Raw genomic sequence first — 27,360 nt, 5'->3', positions numbered from 1 at the left:
CATCTCATCTTTTTATATTTAACTTATCTATTAATAAAACATTTTAATTTTATTTAAATATATTAATATACTATTAATAGTTTTTTTATACATAATTATTACGAATATCACCTCGTTATCTGTAGAATAACTTATTTTGTTAACAGGGTAAGTCAAGCATTTTTATTTTATTTTTTCATTTTTTAAATAATCTTTACTGAATAAATTTTCATGTTATAAAATGTTTATTTTAATAACTTCACAAAGATTAAAGCTTTGAAAATTTTTTTTAATGGTCTAATGTTATAATATTTATGTAGTTTACAACAAAATTAAAATAAAATTAGTTCTTGAATTAAGTTGGAAATAATATTCTCTTATTTTGTATAAATTCATTTTAAATTTCATGTAATTATAATTAATATTAAATTAAAATAATTTGTATTACTTATCTTTATTGTGCGATATACCAAGGCTTCTTTGCTGTTCGATTGTAAAAAATAAACAAATAGATAAATAAATTAAAAAAAAAAATAAGTAAACTAAATATTGTATTCATGTTCGATATTATAGATGTATGGTTGTAGTCTTAGAAAAACGGCATATTCATTCCCAGTAATAATAATAAGCATGTCATACCAGGTTTATTAAGGAAAGAGGAGATTGAAGTAAATGAATCATTGTCTTCTTTTCGAAGCTGAATAAAGTTTTGTGTATAAGTATTTATCTACAGGTAATAAATATTTAGACTTAAAAAATGACACTTTTGTTATGTTCACCATTGGAAATGCTTACATAATCATTACTCTGAAAAAAAGCAACACTATCTAGTATCTCCTGTAACCTAAGCATCAAGCTATAGAAAATGGTGAAAACCAAAAAAATTAATTAAACCAATTAAAAAATTAATTAACCATTTTTATTTGGGAAATAATGCATATATATATATATATATATATATATATATATATATATATATATATATAGCAGGGGATTCATTCAGCAGGGGATTGTAATTTACAGAGATCAGATATTGTGGTGTTTGTAAGATTTTTGTGATGTTTTTTCTATTTTTTATTATGAATGCCCCCATCTACTGAAGAATGCCAAGTGTTTTTGATGGAAACTGCTTTTATTTGTTCATTTCAAATGTGGTTTTTTGCTGTGGTCATTAGCCACGAATAAATACTATTGATAGGTAGTGAAACTGTGGCTATGTTAATCACAATAGTGAATGTTTAACTTTGTTAATCTATAAAAACTGATTTATTAAACTTGGTTTCATGCTTTAATTGCTAGGTAGGTTCACTCAAAAATACTAGTAAAAAAAACTTGATGCATCAAGTTTTTTTACACTGATTTTTTAATAACGAAGGTATTATATAATATTAAACTGCAGATAGTCTATTACTAATTATATTACATTAGACTTTATTATAGCTTCAGGTATTCTGTTCAATCACTGACTGTGGGTACTAATTCACAAAACAAAAAAAAAAATTTCTAATTTTAATTTTAAATGGCTTAGCTCTTACCAAACTTTTCCAAGTCGCGGCGTCCTTTTTAAATTAAAAATTTTCCATGGCGTCCTACCCTAAATAAAATATGACTACTCGTAAGAGATAAAAATAAATAAAACTCGTGTATCTTCATTATCTTTTTACTTTATTAACTTTAAATTAATAATTATAAATGGCTTGGTTTAATTAATTATGCAACTTTTACAATATTTCGCGGCGCCCCTGTGAAGAGGCCGCTGCTCCCCGGGAGGCCGCACAGTTTGGAAATCACTGATCTAGCCTATTATATTATTTTTTCAAAACATCTAATTTTAGTTCTCTATAAATATTCTTCAATCAGTTCTAAAACTAGCAAAAATTTAATGTATGTTTTTATCTCGAAGAAAATATTTGTAGAAATTTTATCTATTTATTATTATAATCTTTTTTGCATTCCAAAATTTGAAAACGCACAACACTTTCTTCCAAAAAAACTTAATTAATCTAGTCTAACAAAATATTTTTTACCTACACAATTTTTTTTTTTTTTACTTGTGGGACCACCGTTCAGGTATTGCTTCATAGGATGAGATAGATGACAATTTTTGAAGCGTGTGAAAAATGCCATGCCATGCCTGACCGGGTTGTACAATTTACGAATCAAATATTCACTTAATTTAATAAAAAGAAAAAAATTAACTTATTATTATTACAACGGGAACTGAATGTTTATTTTAAAAGTGATTTTAGTAAACAACTACGTAATAACGTAAACAACGTAGTCTTAACTGTTAACCACAATTTGTTAAACAATCCTCCAGTAAATCTTGTCTTGCAATAATTTCTTAACATTGTTCACCTTGCTCGAAATAATTTATTATAATTTTATTTCAAAACTTCAATTAATCTACGTCGTTGTTATGTCGTATGTTACCAAATCCACGAAACATATGGTTTTTTGTTATTTTTCTTCTTTTTTTTTTTTTAATTCCTACATACATTTTCTAATTCAGCTTATTAAAATTAACGTAAAGTTTTATTTAATATACCATCCCTGTCTAAAAAACTTCTTAAAAAAAATAATAAATAACCTATAACTGAAAAACTGTTGCGAAAGAAAAGAAAAAAAAACATTTGTGCAAGAATAATGAAAAAGAATAATAATAAAAAGACTGGTATTTATTAGAAAATTAATAGGAAACACTTTTGCACTTGTTCTGCCAGTTTTACACGATTGTGAATTCAAGTAAAATTAAAAAGTGGTCAATTTTCTTTTTTTTTTCATTTATTTGGAGAAACTTTTAAGTAATGAAATGAAAAAATCCGATGTGGACACCGCATGACTTCCTTGTACGCCTATTATTACATATACACATTTTTTTAGAATGTTAAGTACATAAAATTTTATTTCATTAATAACTTCAAATATTTTTCATATATTTTTTTTATTATTATTATTGAATTATTATTTATCGTAAACATTTTTTACAATCAGAGGTTAATAATTATTAATAAATCAATATAATTAAATTTAATAAAGCTTCAAAAAGGCGATAAAATTTTATTCAAACCGATGTGCCTTCCCCTGTAAGATCCAAATATTTCATTAATTAAAATTTTATTTGACTATAACTCTGGAACCAATGAAAATAAGTACCACTTATTATTTATCGTTGAAAAGCACTCAATGAGGGCGTATTACTGCAGCTAAGAAAAAGTCCAAAATACAATTTTATTTTGGATTTTTGACTTTTTGGACACTTTCGTTCAGTCGATTGCAATCAAAAGGGGAGGTGCACAGCTAGTTGTTACAAGAGTTCTAAATCCAAAACTTCAACATCCTATGACTATTCGTTTTTGAGTTATGTGAGGTACGTACAGACGTCACGCCGAAACTAGTCAAAATGGATTCAGGGATGGTCAAAATGGATATTTCCGTCGAAACTGAAAACAGAAATTTTTCGCGATCGTAATACTTTCTTTACTTCCCACAAGGAAATAAAAATGGTATATATTTAAAAAAGATATTGGTGAGTAAAATAACGCTATTATCAATTTTTTACTCGTTATCAGCATCAAACTATCGGCAAAAATGTAGTGCGATTAAAGTAATAAAACGTGGAATATTTTACGAATTGGCAAAAACGAAATTCTTTTTAATTTTCTAATTACTTTTGTTATTTATTTATTTTTTAAAAGGTTATCAAATTTCGTGTATAGTTTTTATAACATTTGTGTCGTCAACCGATGAACTATGCACGCCAATTTTTTTATATTGAAGGACGACGTCCCGTTTAGAGTGGTTGGTGTACTTTTCCTTCCGAGGTCAACTGAATTTATCAACTATAATATCTTATTATTTCTATTTTAGATAAATTTATTTATTTCTTATTATTTCAATAAAAATATTAATTTTATAACACCATAACTTTTGTTTATTTTTAAAATAAAAACAATAAACAATCAGGACTTACGAGAGTCTAGTTGTATGATCTACTAGCAAATGTAACCTATAAATGTTTTTAAAAATCAAGTCCTGAGAAATATTAATCTCTATAGTTTTCGAGGAAAAATGAGATATATTAATAATATTTCCTATACTTATTAAAAACAAATCTTAGTGATATACTGTGATTCAGGAGGAAAGGGGAATAATTTGGGAACTGATTTTAGAGCTTTAAATAAGGAAAAAGTTCATAAGAATATAAGTCCGAAAGCGTTTTGTTATCGAATTACAGCTAACAAAAACTTTTACCCGAATTTCAGTTCCCCCTGTGAAAAAAGATCATACTGAAACTTTTACGGCGTTGTATAAGGAGTAAACTTAATGGTTTCATAAGTTTTTTGACCTGAAAAATGGAATAAAAATGTTCCAAAACTGTACCTTCCGTAGTTATTATCACATAAAACGGTGAAATCCAATGACGAAAAACACGTTTTTTTATGTTTGAAGTACATCATTGTTAAATGATTAATAAATGCGTAAATTCTATTATCAAAACTTGTAGAAAATTTTAAATCAGTTCAACATTGAAAAGTTTGTAGAAAATTAAAAACAGCTGTTTAGTGCAATAGATTTAGACCTTTGAAAAACTAAATTGGCAGCACAAACTGTATGCTTTGTAATTGATTTTAATACTGCCATTGTTGTCATAAAATTGTGGTTTCGTGATAAAAAAAATTGTTCCCTTTCATTACCATGTGTCGGTTGAATCAGATGAAACATGAGCGCTGGGAAATGTACCATTCTCACAAATATTATTAAAAATTCTACAAAATACTTTACGACTTGGAACTACTTCTCCAAGATATCTACGTCGTTATGCTTCCACCGCAGCTGGAACACTTTCATCGCAAAAGCTGAAAACAAACATTATATCACCATATTCTGTACGAGTAAAGAGACGCGGTATTTTTCGAAAGAAAGAATTCAAAAGAGAATTTCACCTTTTACTTCCTTGTACGAAGCAAAGGAAGTATTGTGATCGCGAAAAATTTATATATACATACATACGTATGTCCGTATGTATGTTGCATAACTCAAAAACGATTAGCCGTAGGATGATGAAATTTTTGATTTAGGACTGTTGCAACATCTAGTTGTGCACCTCCCGTTTTGATTGCAATCGACCGAACCAAAAGTGATAAAAAAAAACCCAAAATCCAAAACATCTGGATTTTGGACTTTTTTTTAACAGCAGTAATAAGACCTTATAAGAGATTTTCAACGATATATCATAAGTGGTACTTGTTTTCGTTGGTTCCAGAGTTATAACCAAATAAAATTTTAGTTAATGAAATATTTGGATCTTACAAGGGGAAGGCACATCGGTTCAAATTCAACATCTTTTTTTTTAATTTAAATATAATGATTTATTAATAATTATTAACCATATTTTTGTAAAAAAAAATTAATAACAAAAAAAAAGAAAAAAATATCAGAAGTGATTAATGAAATAAAATTTTATGTACTTTTCATTTAAAAAAATGTATGTATGTAATTTAATATGAGTACAAAGAAGTCACGTGGTATCCACATAAGTTTCTTTTTTTTTGTTAAGTTTTGTTCTGTTTTTTTTTATAAACTTTAGTTTATCTTTTTGTCATTATCAGTTTACCGTAGTTTACGTTATAAGTTATGCTGTATCTACTTTTGATAGTATTGAAAAATCGCTCAAGAATTAATAATTTGGAACAATAATATGAAATATTATATTTATTTAATATATAAATTTAATTAATCATTAATATAAATATGAAATTTACACAATTTTGTTCCATACAGTATTATTTTTAGTTTATATATATATATATATATATATATATATATATACGTAAATTTTATAAGTATAATCACGGCTACCCAAAAAACAATTTCATTGTAAATTTATTTTTTAGTGAAATACCTTCCTACAAAAACAGAATGATATAAAAAAAAATGGTGAATTAAACAAACACCCGAAAAACACTTACAAAAATTGATATACAACGAAACTGAATACTATTTATACTCTCAAACTTCTTTAAAATATAATTCGTTGCTTCAAACGCAGAAAAAATATTTAATAAATTAAATCGTACAAAATTTTGAAAAAATTACATAAATTCAGAGAATGTTAAAAATCAGATGGGTGGATAAAGTGACAAATGAGGAGGTATTGCGGCAAATAGATGAAGAAAGAAGCATTTTGAAAAATATAGTTAGAAGAAGAGACAGACTTATAGGCCACATACTAAGGCATCCTGGAATAGTCGCTTTAATTTTGGAAGGACAGATAGAAGGGAAAAATTGTGTAGGCAGGCCACGTTTGGAATATGTAAAACAAATTGTTAGGGATGTAGGATGTAGAGGGTATACTGAAATGAAACGACTAGCACTAGATAGGGAATCTTGGAGAGCTGCATCAAACCAGTCAAAGGACTGAAGACAAAAAAAAAAACATAAATTCACTGGCCATTGGGCTATTTCAAAGTATAACAAACAACTAGTTCATAAAAACCCCCAAGTAAGCTACTCAACCGATAAGAACAACATCTATTTAGAGTAACATTATTTTGCTATTTATTATTTTGTAATTGAAACAGCCCCGTGGCTTTCTTTAATTTCAGTAATTTGTTTTCATGTTTTTTCACGACTTAATTTATTAAATATTTTTTCTCTGTCTTTGAAGCAAAGAATTGTGTTTTAGAGATGTCTGAGAATAGCAAATTGTATTCAGTTTGTGTATTAATTTTTTTCGGATCCGGGGTTTATATTGTTAATTTCATTTTATACCATTCTGTTTTTATGACAAGGAGCTTCACTAACATTTTTTAAACCGAAATTGTTTTTTTGTGGTTTTGATATCTGTTATTTTTGTTATAACTTGTTAAAGTGTATTATTGATTATTTATTTTTCTCTAAAAAAAATATATAGGCATATGTTGAATTTCTTGGCCATCTTTTTTTTTGAATGCTTAAATCGTCTACTGAATTCAATTCATATTTTATTGTACTTATGTGTATAATTTATTAAGCAGTTTTTTTGATAATTATCTTTTGATTCATATTGTATTTTCTGAACCCTGATAGTTTACACAATCTGCCGAAATATAGACGAAACGTACGCATGCTTGTTGTCGAAGAATAATAAAATAGCGGATTCATTTTGGGTGATTATAAAATAGTAAGAACATGTGAACCTGTCAATAAATGGATATTTAATAGCGAAAATAACTTTATATAGTGCATAACTAAGCCTTATTACCGGTTATCATGTTAATGGGTTTTTAGATAATGAAAAGTTGCGATAAGAAAATAAACCATTTCTGTAAATACTCCCCGTTTGTCATTTTCTTGCGTTTATTTTTCTTACGTTTTTGCGTTTTTCTCTTTTTTTCAGTTTTTGGCGAAGATTAACTCGACTATCAAACGGGAGTTTGATAGTAATTTATATTAATTTTTAGTTGAAATTATTAGTCAGTACTTCTAAAAACATTTTTTTTTTTTTTAATTAAAACTAATTTTAGAAATAGATATATAAATATTTTTTGAAGGTTATTTATTGATAATATTACTATATTTTTAGTACTTTGTACCCTGATTATAGATTATTTATGGTTTGTTTTTATCATTATTTTTTCTTTTTCCCTAATGATAACACATTTTTTTTAATATAATGACTTCTAAATATTGTTTTTTGTGATAACGATTTTTAAGTGTTAATACTCGTACGTAGGGATCAGAGCCATTAAATTGGTTCCACCTTTTCAACTTTTGCCCTCCGAAAAAGTCCCATTCTGCTTATAACTTAAAGGATGCGGATTAACAAGAAAATAGCTTAATTTAATGGATATTAACCGTTTTTATATTGATTAACAAAGATATGTTACTTTTTAATACAAATAATCCCGTTATTCAGGTTGTTTGTCGAAACGCATTAAAAAAAATAAAATTCTTTTTTTTTTACATCAGATGAATGTTTGCAGTTTTATATGTAGAATAATACATTAAAGTAGCAAGTAATTTAAAAAAAAAGATTCCCACACATTTATTTAAATTATATTTATAACATTTAAATGTAGTCTCTAATATCTTAATTTAATTTTTATTTACTAACAACAAAAACGAAAATTCACAAAGACAATCATTTTAAAAGGAGTAAATCGACTCGTTGATAATAAAAATGATTATGTAAAGTTTGTCATTTCTTTATATATTCCAAGAATGATATACAAAGAATTTTAAATCAGTTTTAAAAATTTTGGAAAAGATTTAATGTAGGAATAGCATGCTCTAATTGGAAAGCAAAATAATATATTTCTAAAACAAATTTAAAGCACACAATTTCATTTATACTGAGTTTTGTGTAGAATTTATTTAAAGAAAACCTATACCTGAACAAAGCATTATCTGAAATTTTAGCTTTCGACTTGTACATTAGTTTTTTCTTTTTTAGGGATCGATTATCAGTTGGCTCGGATTTTGTCAATTTAATTTCGGAAGATAACAGTGTAACAAAACAATACTTACGGAAATATATCTAGACTAATTGAAACAAGGGGGACAAGAAAACAAGTTCTAATTATTCCCACATTCACTAACACGGTACTTGTAATTAATTAACCTAATTATTAACTGTATTGATGTAATTTCATTTATTACTTCATACCCTAAAATAATTTTTTTTTACCTTCCATTTCCTCAACAACTCTTACGTCCAGCTTTAAAAAAAAATTATATTTTTCAAAATTATTGTTATTATTGGTCAAAATTATATATATATTTTTTAAATTAATAGTTTCTTCAGACTGAAATGTTGTTTTTTTTTTTTGTAAATAGAAATATGTATAACAATTAATTAATTAGCTTATCAACTTAATATTTTTATATGATTTTTCAAATTTAAAAAAAATAATAATCTTTGACTGAAATAGTAATTGTTCGATAATGGAAGCATGTGTTATTTCTTATGATTTAATTGTTATAAATTGCTTCTTAACTATAACTTTTAAATTAAGAACATATTGTCTTGTTATTTCAGATTTGTATTCTTTTAACATAAAGGTTCATGAACATTAAGCTAGATTATATTTGTTACTAGCCGTCTAACAGAACCTGGACCCCTCGGGGCCAGGTCAACCAGGCGAATCCCGAAGCCAACTCACGGCTCCTCCGGGACTCCCAAGGCCAAGAGGTCTACTCCATGTAGGCCCTTTGCAGAGCTGCTTGATTTGTCATTCCCAATTTTCCAGGGGGAACTGATGCCCTGGACACCCGCAGAGCTTGCTTCGGTCACCATTCCCATCTACCCAGAGGGCTCCACCTTCTGGACCCCCTGCACTGTACATTATCCTTATGGTTGTGTGAATAATACTAGTAAATAATAATTATAGTATTCAGGCTTTAAAGAAACTTGAAAAAGGAAGGTACTTTTTCGGATTCTGGCAACCAATTTTTTTAACTTTTTTTGACTTAATACTTGTAAAATAGCTTGTTTTTGAATGCTTAATTAAAAATATGTCTCTCTTAACAATATATCTATAGCCCTTTAGAAATAAACCATTAATAAAACAGAATTTTAGAATGAAAACTTTGCAATTATCTCACCAAACTTAACCTACGCTTGCTTTGCTCTTTTGTCAACATAGCAAGCAAAGTGAGTGTAGGTTAAGTTTGATTAGATTATATTTACAATTTATATTTATAATTATAAGAAATAATGCTTATGTTGGACCTCTATCAGATAGATTTGGAGGACCCATGTTTGAATAAAACACAAGTAGAAGTAAAAAAATATTAACATACATATTTTCTCTGAATTTATCATTTTACCTCTATTTCTCCATCATATTTTTTTTTAAATTAAGCATTCAAAAACAAGCTATTTTATAAGTATTAAGTTTAAAAAAAAAATTTTAAATTGACCGTCTGATTCCAAAAAGTACAGAAACTAAATTACAGAATACAGAATAATCTAGTGGTGAATCTAGTGGTCTTCCCAAATCAGCTGATTTGGAAGCCGAGAGTTCCAGCGTTCAAGTCCTAGTAAAGCCAGTTATTTTTACATGGATTTGAATGCTAGATCGTGGATACCGGCGGTGTTCTTTGGTGGTTGGGTTTCAACTAACCACACATCTCAGGATTGGTCAAACTGAGAATGTACAAGACTACACTTCATTTACACTCATACATATCATCCTCATTCATCCTCTGAAGTATTATGTAGTTACCAGAGGCTAAACAGCAAAAAGAAAGAAAGAATACAGAATAATAGTAACTAAAGTACACAGTTGATGACGACAAGTTCATAATTTCTTTGCCATGGTGGCAGAAATTTAATAATGAACTAAAAGGATTAATTTATATTTTCTAAATGAATATCTTTGATTCACAACTTCACCCTCCTTGGGGGTGAAGAAATAATGAATATTTTGAACTGATTGATTCGAATCAATCGGTTCAAACCCAGCTCACACAGTGATAAAGACTCATAGTTCATTAAAGTTGTGATTCAACCAGCAATCTCCACTACATCGTCCATATATATATTTTCGAAATGAAATAAATCTAAAAACCTTCTCAGTTATGCCAAGAAACATGGGCTTGTGATTGATAGAGTAGTTTTTTATATGCGAACAAACAAAAACCCTCTTCCTCTTTACAATAGTATAGATGTAGATTTATAGATCTGTTATTAAATACTTATATTAAATATATTTAGAATAATAAAATAAATCATTAACTAATTATATGAATCTTTCTACAATTATTTGAAAATTCGGCACCTCTATGGTGTGATTAATTACCCTTTCAATATACAGAGAAGCAAGATTTGTATATGAACATAGTCCTTCTGGTTAATTATTGATGTAATATTTGCATTTAATTTTAGACATATTACACAAATAATTTAGTTTAATGTTCAAGAACTTTTATGTTAATTTAAAGGAGTTCAAATCTGAAATAAGTAATATGTTCTTAATTTAAAAGTAACAGAAGAAGCAATTTATAATAATTAAACAAAAAGAAATAACATATGCTTTCATGATCGAGCAGTAATTATTCTAAAGATTACCAATAAATGTTAAATTATTGAAATATAATCTTTTTTTTTAAACCTCCAGTCCACCATTAGGTACTGCTTCAGAGGATCGAAAGATGATTTGTAGTGTGTTTGTAAATGCCATGCCTGATCTGGATTCAAACCTGAGACCTCCTGATGAATGGCTGAGACGCTACCACTCGTGCCATGGAGGCCAGCGAATTATAATCTTTTGCCTGTTATTAAAGCATGTAAAGTCAAATAAGGTTAAGATTATAAAAAAAATTAAAACATGAGAACTTTTCTATTTATTTTCCTTAAGATTTTTAAAAGTTAAATTTCAGAAATGAACTTCTGATGTGTTAATAAAAGGATTAAAAAATCACATTTCATTTCATGTTATTGGGGAATAAAATAAAAGTTTTTAATGTTAATGAGAGCATACAAATAAATAGTTTTATAAAGCTCATAATTAACATTAAACTCATCAGTAAATATATAGATCAACCAGTATCATTCATGATAATTTTATTGTTCAGACCATAATAAAAAATGATTTAGCTAAATTATGAAGTATTCACATAAATCATTAACCAGAAATTGAAATTTATTACAATTATCAATTATAGCTGTTATTTTAAAATTTTGTACATCAATAATACTTTTTATCAGCTGATTAACAAAAAGGTCATGTAATTAACTGCATGCCAAATAAATTCTTTATTTTACACAAATATTCTACAAACTTGTTTTCTTTTGATATTTTTTATAATACATATTTAGAATTCCAATATTATCTTCAGATTTTTTTTTTTACATTTTGCTATAAATAGATGGTTAAATAAATCTGTGTTGTAATTAATGTGTGAAAACTATTTACAAGTATATGTGTATACCAATTTTTTAAATTATCAACTACAGTCTTTTTGTCTCTAACAAGTATTTTTTCAGAGCTCTTTACTTCTGTAGGACAGTTTTTTAATATGATAAATTAATACAAAAAACAAGTCATTTTTTAAATTGTAAACTCAATTGTTTATTATCTCAAACATTGAAATACAATTTATTTAACCCTAGTGCACTAACTGAATTAATGCATACCTAATTACTAACTACACATAAAATTTACGTTCATGCTAAAGAAGTGGATTTCTCAGGAGAATAACTTTTTAATTTTACTGTAATGTGTATTAATTAATAATATTTATTCAATAATATAAGAAAACCTTAAAAGAAACAATCAGGTGTCTAAATTAAAAACTAGAACCACATTTTAATATAACACATATATTTTTATATAACACACTTTTTATACAAAACATTTTACTTCTCATTGTTAAACTTTCTTCAACATTGCCAATTTTATAAAACTTTTACAATATATTAAATAATTAGTAAACATTTGATATTATTTACAGACAGTTTATGCTTGACTTATTTTGATACTTCCCAGATACAGGTTTTTTATGTAATACACAGTATGTCTGTCTCATTCTTCTCTTCTCATAAAAGAAAATTGAGCAATAAGTTCTTTTCCCTTTTTGTTCAATACTCATCGATTCTGTGATGTTTTCATTGGCTGATTTTACTTACTGACGTTTGTAATTCTCTAGAAAGATGTGAATAACTAAGCCAATGTTTCTGCCATGCAGTAGTTCGTTGTTCGTGCAATTCCAGCATGAATTTTAAACTGCTAAGTGGTTTTCTTTGGTTCTTGTATTGATTATGACAATAAATCAACATGTTATAATAAACATAGAGAGGCCATCTTTTTGTTTTTCTATTACAACCCAAGTTCTTGCACATCTGGTCTAACGAGTCGACACTTCCTTTAGTACTATTATAACTGATTATTATGTTTGGTTTTTTCTAGTTGCTGTCAATGATTCCTTATCATGAGCCAATGAAATTCAGGTCATGAGCTTTCCCTCTTTTGGTTTATAAGAGAACTCTGTGAGGTTTTTGTCAAAAAGAAACATTGTACTTCTGACTTTTCTGTGACTATATGTTGGATTGATAATTTCATTGAGCAGCTCCTTGTTCTGTTTTATGGTGCCAATTATTGTAAATTGATGTTACTGCAAAAGTTTGTGGGCAAGCGGCACACTTGTGAACCAATTGCCAAGAGTTATATGCAATGACTCCCCCTTACAGATTCTATCAGCTTTTTGACAAAGAAATCTGCCGCTGGAATTCCAGAAGGTTCTGTATCTTTACCAAGATATGGCATTACATCAATGATGTACTTTGTTGAATTGTCACACATATAATGAGTTTAATGTCATTTTTGTTTGGTTTTGACGGGATATACATTCAAAAGGGACAACACCCTCAGAATCCCACCAACTGTTCATCTATTTTTAGATACAGCCCTATGTGTATCACTTGCGACAATTATTTGTAAAAATATTTCATATATGTGAAATAGGTGCGGGTTTTGTAAGTGTTTGTTTCTCTGGTATCGATCTCTTGTCATCGAATCGAACAGATTATCAAAAGGTTGAACCTCATTTTGGACGTTGTTTATTTACAGCGCCCTGAACCATAAGAATCATGAAACAATGTATCTGTTGTCAGGTGATTGTCTTTCAAAGCCGCCGATAAAGTGAGGAGTCTGATTAGTGCATGTATTTCTTACAGGTTCGTGTCCATCAAAATGGAATTATTTTGGTTCGCATAGTTATTTCTTTGTAAACTAATTTCTTCTTTTGTATGGAGAACAATCGTATCCATTATTTTATCATCTAAAAAAGGCTTGAAGCATTCTTTTGGTCCCACAGCATTTTTACCTAGAGAGGTTGGTCCTGGTCGTCTATAAATAATATTTTGTTTCTTGGTTTTGCTCCTCCAAGGGGCACTGGTTGTCTTCCATATGTAGCTGTTTTTCCAATAAGTTCATCATCGTTCAGAGTCACCAATAAATCATTTGAAGCATTCTGTAATTCTGGTTCAATTTTGGATTTTTTTTTTCTTTTTTGAACAGGCTCACATTCAATGTTTTTAATTTCCATCTCAACTTGATCTTCTAATTCCTCCTTGTTCGGTAGGTAGTCAGGATCCTCATCTGTCTCATCAGGCTCCAATTCTTCTACTTCAAGGATATCTTCTGCGTCTTCCTCCTCCTCATCAGATAGTTCTTTTATTAACTAAAGAACTTCTTCCAGCTCATAATAAGTTTTTTCCATTCTGACTGGAATAAAAACAGAAAAACTTTTAGTAAATTATATGTTAGTGCCAACTCTATATAAAATTTATGTACAACCAATGCAGCACTTATTGCTAACTCTACATAAATAATGCATACACTACAACACCTTAATTACTACACATAAGTTTTACATACCTTCTTTCAGGACAAAATGATGAAAAAATACAAATAGTAGTGTCAGGCACTTGAAACATGGAAACACTACAAAACATTAACCTGCCAAAGCATAGCTGGGAGGGTGGGGAGATCTATAAATTACAGTACTCCCCACCCTCCTAGCTAGTAAATTCGCAGTGCCTCCCAGCACGTAAATTTTATGTAATTAGTGGTCTAGGTTTAAGTGGCCAAGGTACAGAACAACTGTTTTATTCTTGTTAATTTATATAAAAAAAAAGAAAAAAGTCATGAAGAAAGATTTCTTCAAAAGGACTCATATGAGATAAAAAAGAAAACACTGTAAATTACAGAGTTTTTAATTAATTTAATAGATTATTACAATATATATATATATATATATATTCCATAAAAAATATAATTAAAATATTACTTGTTACATATTTTTTTTAAATTCCTCTAAATTAGCACTTTCTTGGTGCGCACCACTTCATCAGATACAAAAAAACTATTTAAAAAAGAATAACACTACTTCTTTTTAGTCAGATTTTTAAAATAAAAGTTAGTTGTTTTTATATAGATTTAGGACTAGACAGTCTATATCAGTGTACTTTTATAGTTGGAGTTCAAAAACCACAAGTTTCAGGAATGATCAACTTGAGAAGTTGTGGTTCTACATGTTATATATATCATTCTCATCTTATTGGGCCATGGTGGAGGAGTCACTTATTGTTCACTAGTTGAACAGATTACATGCAAGTTACTCATTACAAAATTAAATAGTTAGAAATAACTTACAAATTTTAACAATAACAAACAATAATTTCAACATAAACAATAACAATTGAAATATAATTTTTAATTAGAAATCAAAATTGAGGCATGACTATTCAATTAGGGAAATTATGCATTTAACTTAAACTATCCAACATTTTATAATTTATTTTTATATGTTAAAAACTCAGTAATTTTTCATTGTTTGATAACAGATAATAAAAGCAGCATAATAATTCATTATATTTTAAAGACAGATAAGAAAACTTATATCTCTATAACTGTAATAAACAAAACTTTTTTATCGTATTTTATAAAAATAAAAAAGATTTCAGTGAAATATAATGTTTTATTATATTATTAAGTTCTTTCATATGAAAGTACTTTAACAAAGATAAATAAAAACAGAGTGATAAAAAAAGTAATTTTTATTAAAATAGATAAACATTCATTATACATATTTTTTAGCCTAATTAGCTTTATAAATTAAAAGAGAAGCCTTTATTTATTTATTTATTATTAGCCAAGTGTATTCTTATTAAGGTTTTATTTCTTTACTCAACTTTCCCATATTATAGATATAATATGATACAAGAAATACACAACACTTAGCCGCTTACATATTTTCTTTGTTTAACATACTGAAAAAAGCTCATTAAATGTTACTACATGTACACATAAATTAAATTAAAATGGGATCAATAGATTATTTTTAGTCTATGGAAATGTAAAGACTGCAACAATTAGTTTATTACAAAATTTATATAATTTAAAGATAGAATAATTTTTATTATTGCTATTTAGCTCACTTGACTGGGCTAGTGGTTAATTTGACATCGCAAATCAGCTTTTAACAGGTGATTTTTTTAAGCCAAAGGTTCCTGAGGTTCAAATCCTAGTAAAAATTAGTTGCTTTTATATGAATTTAAATACTGGATAGTAGATACCACTTTACATTGGTGATTGAGGTTTAATTAACCACAGAATGGTCGGCCTAGTCTGTACAAGATTAAACCTCATTTACATGTCATCATCCTCATTCATTGGGCCATTTGGGGGGGGGGGGGGGTTTTGCTTATTGTTCACTAGTTGAACAGTTTGCAATGCATACATTAGTTAAGAAAGAGAGAAAATATCCATTTCTGATGATTGAAATATCAATTACTTGAAAAATAATTGATTACACTGAAAGCATAAATTTTTTTCCTAACATAAGATATATGATTTTAATCTGTTTTTTATGCTAAAAACGAACATGAACTCGAAATCTTTCTATCACCCACCATTTTTGAAAAATGTTTAAATTTTAATTAAAGGATTTTTTCAATTATAATTAGCATTTTAAGCTCCTACACACACACACACACATATATATATATATATATATATATAATATACACACACATATATATATATATAAATTGACGCATGACTATTCAATTAGGGAAATTATGCATTTAACTTAAACTATCCAACATTTTATAATTTATTTTTATATGTTAAAAACTAAGTAATTTTTCATTGTTTGATAACAGATAGTAAAAGCAGCATAATAATTCATTATATTTTAAAGACAGATAAGAAAACTTATATCTCTATAACTGTAATAAACAAAACTTTTTTATCGTATTTTATAAAAATAAAAAAGATTTCAGTGAAATATAATGTTTTATTATATTATTAAGTTCTTTCATATGAAAGTACTTTAACAAAGATAAATAAAAACAGAGTGATAAAAAAAGTAATTTTTATTAAAATAGATAAACATTCATTATACATATTTTTTAGCCTAATTAGCTTTATAAATTAAAAGAGAAGCCTTTATTTATTTATTTATTATTAGCCAAATTATATATATATATATATACACAGAGAGAGAGAGAGAGAGTGCGAGACATATTTACTTATTTGGTGTTTGTAATAAAATTTCTTAGTGGATTATAATCAGAACAAAGAGAGATCATGCTAGGCTCTCACAAGAATAAAAATTGGGTCATATAGGGTAGACAGAACAAGGCTGAGATAGTTTTGACATGTTAAAAAATTGAAAGAAAAAAGAACAACATTAAAAATATTGAACTAGAAGATAAATAGAAAGAACTTAAGAGGTAGAGAAGTGGGAGGTGACTAGATTAAGAGAATATTGTAAGAGTGTAGAAATGGAAAGGATTATTAAGAAGGTGGAGGAAAAGAATGAGATGGTGGCCTATGTTATTGTTTGACCCAAATACTGGATAAGGAGAAGAAGTAACTAATATCCCAAGACATTTTTAAATACAAACAACATTAAGGCCTTTCCAAAAATACTATTTTTTCTTTTTACCCTAGTTTCTGTGAGAATCATTACGTACTAGTACTGTCAGATGTTTTATACTTTAGATGCTTTCTTTGTATACTTCAAGCTTACAATTTCATTGTAAAAAATTTGGTTTAGTTTTATTTTATGTAAAAAATAAAGGAAAGATTTGATTTCCGGATTAGGAAGCTCATCACAGTGACTTCATATTATATAAACTTGCACAGCTTTATGTTCTTAACTTTTTATTACATTGTTCTTTGAAATCAAATTAATTTATAATCAATATTCAATTGCCTATTTGTATCAAGAAAGAAATTTTACTAGTAATATGTTTTCTCCAGTCAGAGGTGAAACCAGCACAGATTGTTAACAGAGTGGACCAGCAATTCGATGATAGTTATTTGAATTCAAACATGATTTAAGAGTTCATCAAATTACCTTAAAAATGATGGAATTTCTGTCTGGTCTGTGTACTTATTATAAGTCCATTACTTTCAGAATCAAAATTCAACACCAAAATTTTAGACTGAATAATTGTGCTGATTTATGAATCAAATTGATAAAAACTCAAATGAGTTTAATATAGATCATTGTGTTTTCAATCATATACGAGTCATTCAGTTTTCAAACTCTTTGTGTTAGTTGGGTATCACATGAACTAACAGACATGTACAAACAGTCATTTGGAGATTTTACAAATGTACAATTAGAATGATACAAAAATGAATGAGATTAATTTCTGATGTGAATAAATAACTGACATAATTCTGAGATATACAAGATTCATTTTTGGTTTACTTCGTACCTTAATGTTAACCTATTGAATTATCAAGTTTAAATTATTGATCTGCCTCCAACCAATTTTCACTTTTTTGATCCAGTGAAAGATGAGTTGGGAGTATGAAAAAAATTGATAAGTTTCTACCAGGATAGAATTCAAAATCTTGATGAGGAATGGTTAAAAATCTAAAAAAATTAGGGGAAAATTATGCTGAAAAATAACAACCGTACATGTAATTTTGAAAGTACATACAAAAGAGTAATAATATCCTTAAATGTTTTTTTACATTTTTAGTGTCCTTTGTAAATATGTCTCTAATATTAACTGTTCATAATTTGTTTGGAAATATCATCTATTTTAAATTGTTTTAAATAATTGTAGCCACTTGACTTGACGTAAATTTTAAGATGATAGCATACCTTCAAATGTGCTGCATGTCGTCACTAACATCATCTGGAATTCTATAAAATTGTACCTCCCTTATATCACCATTACTCCCAAGGACAATTCTTCAAAGCTTTATTCTTCGTTTGCTTGTATCCTTTATGGTTACTTGATATCTTCTTTTTTTTATCTTTTTCGTGGTATTTTCTGTAACTGTCTCATTATTCTTTCCCTCTAACAACATCTAATTCTTAGTTTTGTTTCCTGTTCTAAATAGCATAGTGGGATTTTCTATTCTCCTTAACTTCATGAATAGTATATGTTTATATATTATGGAAGGAATATCTTGATAGCTTTTAAAAATATCTACTTTAAAATAAAGGTTTTGTTGATAGACTGTTAAGAATATATATAATTTCTAGGTTATATTTGATTTTATTACAAAAAAAAAAAATGTTATCTAAATTTATATTCATGTCTGTTTTCATCTATTATGTAAAATATTCTACTTATATATTTGCTCAGGATACCTCTTAACAAATAGAATTAAAATTGAATGATATTTATACTCATAGTTTTGGTTTGTTTACTCTAAGATCAATTTTATAAAAAGATTTACATTGAAAAATTGATGCAAAAGATTTGAATTTGATTTGAAAATTTCATGCAATGAATAAAATTTGAGGTATATCTTAAAAATAGTAGAAGTAGAGAAAAATTTGTGTAAGAATTTTTTTAAAGAGATGAATCAGATTGGTGAACCGTGCATATTTAATATCTTCATTTAATGTTAGAGTGTGTTGAAGATAAAAACTGTAGATTAACAAAGATTAGAATATACAAAACCATTAATTGAGGATATACAAAGTATGTTGAGGTTAAAATATTATCATTGTACAGAAAGCAATGAAGAATATCATCGCATCAGTCAACTCCAGAAAAAATAAAATTTACAATATTAATGTAATATTGTAAAAATATTATTTTATTTTGGTCTTAATTTTTCTTATATTATAATTAACTGATTTTATTATGAAATAACTGGGAGGACCACAGAGCAAACATTTTTAAAGTTCAGAATGCTAATAACAAATTCTGTATAATGAATGTATATTTTTTATTGGAATAATGTATCAATAAATAATTACTTATAAAATATTAAGTTTTGTTGTTAAATTCTGGACCAAACTCTTTTCTATAATTTTATCACCTTGTAATACCAGTGGTACCAGTTACTGGAATTTGTCTGGAAATTAATTTTAAAAAAATATATATTTCAAGTGGATGTCATTGAGTTTAACTTGAAATTTATATATATATATATATATATATATATATATACCCTACTTGCAGTACCCCCTACATTATAGTATAATTGAACCCACCTGTTATTAAATAATTATTTAATCGCCATAATAATTATTAAACCTAATAAAAAAAATAATTCCAGTCAGAATACACATCTAATTATATTTGAGCTAAAATTTTATGTAACATTTTTTTTTGTCTGAGCATGAAGAAAAAAAAGAATAGATTAAAAAATTAGGATACTCTTAAGCTAAACAAGTATTTATTTGCCATTTATTATTTTAAAAATAATTTTTTTTATATATTTTATTTTTTTAATCGGTTAAATTTTGTAGTTTAAATAAACAAAAAAATTGTATATATACACAATACCATTTTAACCTATTTTACCACCCAATAACCTTGTTTCTTTTTACCATCTAGTCAGTCTTTGTATAACTGTAAATAAGGTCCCTGAAACATATTACAAATATAATGTTATAAATGAATGACCTTTATAAATCATATCGATTTAATTCAACTTTAATAAGTTTTACTAGTAATAATGGAATTTTTATAGCAGTAAGATCATTTGTATTGCATGAAGTTATGTTTTAATTCTCTCTCACTGTTTGCGTGCTTGCGCGTGTGAGTGCATGTGTGTGTGTGGACAATTTATGTTTGAATCAATGCAAAATCATTTCGTCAGTTTTGTAACTGGCTATATATTACTAACAATCAGTTCAATCTGACCTATTTTCTTTTCTTATATATAACTTTTAAATGATAAATTAAACTTGTTAAACTAGACTTATATATTCTGCTGATAAAATAACCTTTTTAACTTTTGACACTAATATGTTATTTTTCCAGTTACAACTATAAGTATTATTCAATGCATTTATCTTAGTATATGTTTATTAAATTGATAAAAATGATAAGTATCTCCTCATCAAAGACTGTATACAATTTATAAACTCTACAACTGTATGAATAAAGCTAACATTTTATGATTATGTTTATAATAATTAATATTAATATATAAAATAATAACGTAATTGACACATAAAAAATAAAATTCATTTATTGAACAAGCATCATGAGTATTTGTATCTAAAATTTACTCTAAAAATTAATATGACTAAACCAACATTTAAGAGGCAATTTAAAAAATTTACGTGTATTTTTAAAATATAAAAACTGATAACCAAAAAAATAATACAACTCCCTGTGAACAGTGCAAGTGAAAAGTAAATAGTTTGTTAATTTTTTCACTAACCATAATGACTGTAGATGGCCCTGACATAAATTTCTACAAAACAAAATCACCTTCTCAAAAATAACCAACATCCTATGACAGGCTTTAGAGGCAATATCGCATGCATTATATTATAATGAAAATGAAGTGTAATGAGCTCTATAAGTGAAAATTACTCACTCATCCTTCAATATCTTCTTATTATTGGGGCAACTTTTTAGTAAATCATTATTTTTGAAGAAAACAATTCTAATTAATATCTTTTGTTCATTAGATGCTTCAAACTCATAAGAAAATTGGGGCTAATTAAAAACTTAACATTTTCCTTAACATTCATCTGCGTATGAGAACTAATGTCATTAAAATAAAAGCAATACATAAATATTTTTGGAGGGAAAATGTTTTTTTTTTTTTGAGCATTGTAGATAACTGTTGGTATTTCTGAAAATCTCCAGTTACTTTACCTTTTTAACTGTAAATCTCATCACTGAATTTAAAACATAAAATTAACCTTTCAGAAAGAATTCACTAATTTCTTTTTTTATCTCTTAATTAAATGAAAAATAAGAGCTCTTTTGTTCCAGGTTGAGGACAAGAAGTACTATTTAGGATTACATTTAAAAATTAATGTAGTACCCAAATGCATGTTTATTAAGAAGGTGTATATATTTTTATTTATTTTGTGTTATAATTAATTTTTTTGTCCTGCTATAATTTTTTTTATGTACCTATTTTAACAATGGTTATCCCATATTTGGTATTCATTTCAGTCGCCTAATTTTTATCACATTTATATAATTTGAATTACTTCATTTTTTTGTTTTATATAATATTAAAGTTTTTATTTCAGTTACTCTATTTTTCAAAGACTTAGGTACATTTTGAGTTTTAATTTAACAATTTTTGATTTTGACTATATATTTGTTGTTGGAGATGAAAATTAGTTACTTATTTGTTAAACCTACCTAATACCAAATTAGTGTTTCATCATATATTGTTTTTTAATTGGTTAGTTTGCAGACCACCTTGAATGGGCACCTAAAATGGAGCAATTAACACTAAAGGAATAAGTGGTACCACAATATACAGTATTTTCATATCTCATTATAAAAGGTAACTAAATGAGGTAATACAAGTTACTTAAATCAATGAGTAATTAAACACAGCCTCCATATTTTGTAAAATATGTTGGGATATTGTCATGCTTTTGGATTATATATTTCCCAATTTCTTTCAAGTAAGTTTTTAAAAGACATGTGTATGTACTTTTAAATCACTAATTGTGAAACTCAAGAGCCAGACTAAAAACATTTTATAATGGATGAACAGTGAAATCCTACTTGTTTGATAAGTGTGATTAATCCATTTAATTTGATTATTTATGTTGCTGGATGATCCAGATTCAAATTCAGTTAATGGCACTGTTCTATTAAAATGGAATTTTTGAATTTTAAATCATGTACTTCATTAATTGGAGTACAATTAACAGTACCTTCTTAGAATGGTTGGCCTGATACTGGATAAAATAACAACCAAACCCAAATTAGTATATTTCAGTCTATTTTAAATAAGTATAAATTGGAAATAAAATTGTATTAATATTTTTTTAATCTTAATATGATGAAAATAGATTTTTAAATTTATTCTAACTTCTTTTATAACTTAAATTTCATTATGCGAGTGCAATTTTGCTGTGGAAGTTTTCTTAAGTAAGTTCTTTTTTTTTATTAAATTTAGAAATCTTGTACAAAACCTTTACTAAAAAATTTTTATAATTTTTTTTTTTACAATAAAAATTAATTTATAAAATAAAATGTCTAAAGAATTTATAAATTTTAAAGCAGATATATTTTTTATCACTGTACTATATACTTGGTGAGTGATTCTTATGAAATTCCAGAATTTATAAAGTTCCCAGATATTTTACACAGCTTTGCTGAATTGAAACCTATGACAGCCGCATTACTTATTCATTTAGTTTTTAGTCATTACATAGTCAACCCAAAATGTGCTGTTAATTAAAACCTAACAATAAAATATCAGCAGAAAGATAGTTAAAGGAGCAAATACTTTTTATTTAAATATAAATACTTCTTTATTAAGAGTATTGAAATGCTTATTTTGGCTTGACCTCAAACCTGTAAACCTTTCACGTTAAAAAGCAAGTTTTACCCTGAAAAACTGCAGTTAATGCAAGATATATAAGTGAAATATGATAGATTATAATATTTTATAGAATTGATTTTATTGAATTAAATCTATATTCCAATGTATTCTTATTTTCTTTGGATATTTTTCCTTTCCTATGCTCTTTGTTTTAGATATAAAAATTTATTGCGTACTTAAGTTGATACAATGATACATTCAATGATACATATCATATCAATGATACATATGTATATCAATGATACATTGATATACAATGTAATTTTTAATAAGTTTTTATATTTATTTTTTTTTTTTTAATTTTGGCTATCTGGTTTGATATTTTATTTTCATAATTAATTCTATATTTGGATAACTAACAATTAATTTCTTTGTTGAATTAACTGGATTTTGTTAAATTAAGATAAAACATTAAATTAGTAGTTATAAATAAATTATTTATTTAAAAATAGAAAAGTAACATTAGGACATCAAAGAGTTTGTTTTCATTTAACCTTGAGTTAAGAAGCTGTTTTCACTTCATTCTCCTTCAACATTAACTTGTGCATATATGTGGGTGTAAGTAAGTATTCATGTATGTCTTTCAATCGTGTGCAACCTATTTTTATATAAATGTAAGTCTCTCTCTCTTTTTCCCTCTCTTTCTCTTTATATATATATGTAATACCTGAAATTATTTAAAGGTCATCGTCAGTAGTTTGTGGATTTCTTTTTTATTGTAATTTTATACCAAAACTGGAAAGATTTATCTATGTTATTTACAATCGGTTTCTTTTTTTTTTATTATTAAATTTTATTAATCTTACTTTTTATTAATTTACCAAACTAGGTAATTTAATTTTAAAAATGCGGCTCATATTTTGTTGAGTGTATAATTATCTTTTCTTTTTTTTTGTAATAAAAATATTAATTTGTCTTAATTTTAACAAACATTACGTATGTTAATTACATTCTTTATTATCATTTAGTTTGAATCAAAATATAGTTGGTAGTTAAGTTAATTCAAATGACGGTCTTTTTTACCTTTTTTTGTTGTATGTATTTACTCAGGAAGGGGATAATTGTTTGCAACAGTAACTAATTGTAAAACTTAGCAATGTATTTTTAATTTATAGGCTATTTAAATTCTTATGAATATACACTATTAACTAATTTATTTTTTATTATTTAACAGAGATAATTTATTATAACATTACTTTAAATATAAATGTATCATTATTTTCTTATCAAAATAATTTTAAGTGATTAATAAATAGGAATTTTACTGAAGGATTATTATAAAAATATTTTAAAGCTTTTCAACAAACCTTATCATTTATCTAAATTTTATATTGTACATTCATTTTCAATAACACTGTTAGTTTCATTAATATTTAATGAGGTTTGTGTTTTAATCAACAAAGAAGTAATGAAGGAAATTGAAATATTATATAATTTTCCGTAATTTATTTTTAACTAATTTCTAAAAACAGGGAGGTCCCTGTTTTTAGAAATTAGTTAATTTTTCTTTTTATGTTTATACATAAAAGTTTTATGTTTATACATAAGAGTTGAACTTATGTTCAGCTCTTATTTAACCAAATTAAACAATTTCAATAATGCATTTTTACTTTTTTAAGATCTTTTCTGGTAGTCCTGTTATAAGTTTTCTAGATAACTTAAATAAAATTTTTTTGAATGAAAAATTACGATGTCTAGTAGATTAGATTGATAGATTTTACGAATTATTTTTATCCTGATCCTTGAGTAATATTGGATTGTCATAATAAAAAATAATTAGCTTGTTGTTATTCAATAGAAAATTCAGAAAAGTTAAGGTAAAAAGTATTATATATTTCTGTATTCCAATAAAATTTTATATCAGTTAAACATAAGTAGTCACCAATCATCAATTAAAAAATTCAGTTGCATTAAAGCACTACAGATGAGCAATCTGTTTATGAAATATTTCTTGCTAGATTTTTCTTTTTATCAAGATGCAGTTTAAAAAAAAATGTAAATTTCAAAGATCACTCATTCTTCATAGTATTCTCTTTATATCATTTCTGAGCATTACTTTTCTTATTTTTATCAAAATGCAGATTTCTTACATTTGTATTTCTGGGAAACTGATTTTTTCATAAAGCCAGTTTGTAAACCCATAAATATTTTAAATAAAAAATAGTAATTTTTTATAAATAGAACTAATATCAAAAACAACTTTTGGTTTGGCCAAATTAAGGGTTTAGTAGGTTGTTATTATTTTTTTTTATTTTAATTTGGTAACGGCTTATGAATCAAAATTTAATGATTTGAAAAATGTATAATATATATATAAATATATATATATATATATTTACTTTCCTGGTATCATAGCTCTAGAACTATGCTGAAGAAGGAAAATATGGTAAACAGTTAAAAAATGGGTAATGGTTTTATCTATTTCTATTAAATTTATTTCTAATTATAATTATTTATTTATAATTTACTTATTTCTATTTAATGGTTTTTCATTTCTAGACATTTCATGACCCAGGAGCCCCAAAAAGCAAAAAAATTGGGGTGAGTAATGTTCTTACGTATGTATGTATGCGTGTTTAAAACTTAATAACCTTTGATTAGATAAACTGATTTTGATGAAGTTTAGCACAGAGACTTGTGTATACAAGGCAATTTTTTGGTGAAGTTTGACCTCAATATCTCCAAGGAGTGGAGAAGATAATATTTCTAGGTCAGTTTTCTCAAAATTTTGCAAGCATAATCCGACTTTACGAGTATATTAAGCTCAGTACATGCATACATGATTATCTTCCCATTAAAAAAAAAATATTGTCCCCCCAAATTCTCCAAAAATTGAAAAAAGCTGTCTTTTTATTTATTGCATGTTTTTTTAACCGAATCTTTCTTTTATGTTTTTCTAAGCATAGTAGTAGCGCAAATGTCTCAAAAAATTCTTTAGAGGCAATACTTGGAGTGAGGGAGGCAATCAAAGATTAAAAATATCGATTTTTTTTTTTTTTCTTATAAATTTTTTTTAACCTACTTAAACTTTTAATAACAATATTACAATAAAATTTAATTATAATTCACCTCATCCCTAAAAAATCTTAGGTAACGTTTTATTGATTGTATATTTTTCAGTGAAAGTCTCTTTAGTTTCTTCCATTTCACATAGTAAATGTAGACAAATCAAAGAATTTCCTTAGGAGTTGATTTTAGGGGTGGAGGAGCAGAAAAAGTAAAAAATATCGATTTTCTGGATTTTTAAAAGTTTTTTAACGTAGGCCTATCATTACTTTTCCACTATATAGCAATAAATAACCTACACCAGGAAAGCCTGGCGTTGCCGTATAACTTTGTTGTCGCCTTTTTTTTTTAGTTTTTTCAATATTTTTTGCCATCAGATTAATTATATTAATTTTTAAATATATTTTCATTATTGATTGAATATCTGGATCAATCAATAATGAAATATATTCTGGATATATACCAATATGTCTTTGTGACAGATTGGTAGAGCATTTTTTTTTTCATCTAGATGGTTCCGAGATCAAATCTCAATCAGGCTTGCCATTTTTCATACTTTACATCTTTCATTTTTTATCCTTATCATAAATAAAAAACTGCGAATGTAATTGAGTAATCAGCAATACTTAAAAAGTATTTTTTTATGATTTTCACAAATAATTGGTAAATTAGCTGCAGTGGTTTGCACATCTTCAGGTTGATTCTCGGCAAGATCTAACATTTTTTCACGTATAATTACATCATTTCATCTATCTCGTTAAAATATTCCATGTGAGTATCATATCTGAGGTGTTAATATTAAAATATTTAAAATAAATTAATAAAAATTGATTTTAAAAATATATATTTTTGCCTGCGAATTTTTTATTTATTGTTAATTCTATACCGTAGCTTTTAAACCTTAGTAAATCATAAATATTTTAGTGTATATAAAACTGAAGATATTTAATTTTCTCTCAGTCTTATTTTATTTAAATAAAATGGCTTCCGTCTAATATTCTGGCGTACATTTATTTATTATCTTAAGATAAAACAAATAAAAAGCGTATAATTAATTCTTAATGAGTTCATCGAAGTTTTA

General features: G+C 26.4%; 1 protein-coding gene across 2 annotated transcripts in view; it reads left to right on the top strand.

Moving 5' to 3' along the window:
* LOC142327829 (regucalcin-like) overlaps nt 1-27,360 on the top strand; it is a 98,001-nt gene that overhangs the window by 202 nt on the left and 70,439 nt on the right. The window contains exon 2 of one of the 2 annotated variants that reach the window (XM_075371167.1): nt 25,773-25,814. The exons of the other annotated variant lie outside the window; for it this stretch is intronic. The gene's annotated coding sequence lies outside the window, so the exon portion shown is untranslated. The remainder of the gene's footprint in view (nt 1-25,772; nt 25,815-27,360) is intronic. 2 annotated transcript variants of the gene reach the window in all.

The sequence above is a fragment of the Lycorma delicatula genome, chromosome 7 (assembly GCF_047948215.1).
Source record: "Lycorma delicatula isolate Av1 chromosome 7, ASM4794821v1, whole genome shotgun sequence".
NCBI lineage: Eukaryota > Metazoa > Arthropoda > Insecta > Hemiptera > Fulgoridae > Lycorma > Lycorma delicatula.
Note: the sequence above shows the minus strand (reverse complement) of the source record. Positions and strands in the feature narration are given on the sequence as shown.